This window comes from Myotis davidii, unplaced genomic scaffold, assembly GCF_000327345.1.
Source record: "Myotis davidii unplaced genomic scaffold, ASM32734v1 scaffold169, whole genome shotgun sequence".
Taxonomy (NCBI): Eukaryota; Metazoa; Chordata; class Mammalia; order Chiroptera; family Vespertilionidae; genus Myotis; species Myotis davidii.
Genome location: NW_006383005.1, coordinates 1,838,286 through 1,840,541, shown reverse-complemented (window position 1 = coordinate 1,840,541; position 2,256 = coordinate 1,838,286). Strand labels below are relative to the sequence as shown.

The 2,256-nt window shown below is 40.3% G+C and overlaps 1 protein-coding gene across 5 annotated transcripts in view; it reads right to left on the bottom strand.

Annotated features, from left to right (window-relative positions):
- FAM168A (family with sequence similarity 168 member A) overlaps positions 1 to 2,256 on the bottom strand; it is a 158,545-nt gene that overhangs the window by 93,765 nt on the left and 62,524 nt on the right. Inside the window, exon 1 of one of the 5 annotated variants that reach the window (XM_006777951.2) lies at positions 594 to 642. The exons of the other annotated variants lie outside the window; for them this stretch is intronic. The gene's annotated coding sequence lies outside the window, so the exon portion shown is untranslated. Of the gene's footprint in view, positions 1 to 593; positions 643 to 2,256 lie in introns of those variants that run through there. 5 annotated transcript variants of the gene reach the window in all.

Below are 2,256 nucleotides of genomic sequence, written 5' to 3'. Positions count from 1 at the left end.
AGAGAAAGCTGCCCTCGGGTACTGACCGATGTCAGACATTCCAGTTTCTCCTATATGAGTCTGGATCCCCAGAGGCTGGCCCGGAACTGGAGCTCAGAGCTTGAGACTCTCTCCCGATTGAAAAAGACAACCGTGTCCTCAGCTGCCAACCCTCTCCACATGCGCCTTTATACCTCTGTATTTTACTTCCACACTGCACCTCTCTGAGTCTCAGTATGCTTTTCTCTTCCCTTCTAGTTGTAGAATTTCCACTCAGCCAGCCTTCCTGTGGTTCTGGATGATGTCCATTTTGTCTTTTAGTTGTATTTTCGAAGTGGTTGTGCGAGGCAGCAATCTCCGGTGTTTACCTATGCTGCCATCTTGGTTTTCCATAGTTTTTCATTTAATCCTCACCACATGGTAGACATTTATATTCCTATTTTTAAAGATAAAGAAACTATGGCTCAAAGAGATTAAATGATTTACTCAAGATCACAAAGCCAGTATAAGTCAAAGTTGAGACTTCAAGACACATGTCTATGGGTTTACCAATGCTTTTCCATGACTCCATACTATGTTTCCCTTATTTTATTCATTTCTGAATGTTCACTTAACTCAGTCTGTTGAACTGCACTATATGAAATCACTCACTGAACAGAACAACAACCTGGGAAAACAAAGTGAAAATGAAAGACTTGGACAATAGATGCAGGCACACACAAAAAAGCAGTAGCAGCAGCATTCCCAAAAAGCTCTTTGGAGCCCTAACTGATATTGGCAAGGACAGAAATAGCCAAAACCCATGTTGATAGAACTCCATTCCAAAACTGTATCTCCTCCTCAGCCAGTCCCAGCAGAGTTCCTGGGAAATAAAATACTGCATAGTCAGGCACACATCACAAATGAATTCCATTAAGCAGATGCAATCTCTCTCCCTGAGGCCTTCCCACTCTTATAAAACCACCAGGAACTGAAGAAAGCTTTTATTCTCCATCTGAACAACTGCCTGCAAGCCCTTGGTGGTAAAGGAAAACTGGATTTGAGAAGCAGATGGCTTATCCAAGAGCCTAAAACCTAGATGAAGGAAGGTGAAAAGGAAGCAATTTACTAAAACCAAATATTCCAAAAGAGAAACTACATTCTCTGAAGTAACAGAGTGCTGTCATAGTTATGATTTCCCCTCCAAACTGAGAATCCTCAACTCATCTTGTGGATGGGGCAGAAGCCAAGAGTCATAGACTAACACTAGCTACACTGGTCCATAGATTCATACTAGGTATCACCACAGGTTCATACTAGACTCCAACACTCTAGATTTTTCTAAAAGTACGCATCACTTGTTAGCACCAACTGTGTTTGGTTATGGAGATTTGACTATGAAAAGATTTTGTCACGGAAGAAAAGTATTATTATACCAAATAGACCCTCAATATAATGAGGAGAGAAAGAAACATAAATGGTAAATAAGATAAGTTAAGTAAAAAGCCTAGAAATTGAGCTGACACAAGATAGATGCTTAATCAGTGTTTGCTCAACTGAACTGAAGAAGAGATGAACATTTATTTAGTTCTTTCTGATTAAAAATAACCTAAGCAGCTTTCATATAATTTATCTCATTTAATCCTCAAAACAATTCCGAACAAGTGTTAATTATCCTCATTCTACATATAAGAAAAATAAAAATAAAGAAACATTTGTGTTTCACTGCACAACAAAATATGTGGAGGTAAGCACTGGACCAGGAATTGGAATACTACCCAAGTTTAGTCTTAGCTGTGCCAAACTGCTATGCAGCTTAAACTAAGTCCCTTCCCTTCTCTTGATATTAATTTTCTCACCTAACTCAGCAGTGGTACATATAACTTAAAAGATGAGTTACATTATCTTGAAATTCCAGAAATACAGGGTATACAGTCAAGACGCTGCTGGACAAGAAAATTTCCCTTATTGCCCAGTGTTCACTCTGCTCTTCCTCTGGCTATATTCTCGGGACTAACAGCTTACCTCCACCTGTCCATAAGCCATTTCTAAGCCAGAAGCATCCTTTCTGGTGCAGCTCGCCACCTGTGCTAGATGCCTCATTAAGTGTAAAGCTGATACTGTACTTAGCTGGAAGCCTGGTGCACAAATGTTACCTGGAGATGAATAAATCATTCCAGTTGTGTTGGGTTGCAATTGTAAGGGCAGCAGCTGTGGGCCTGAAAACAGATGGTCTTATAAGGATGGAGGACTTGGCTCCTATCTGATTTTCCTAAGGCAAGCAGGTTGCTCAGCAGG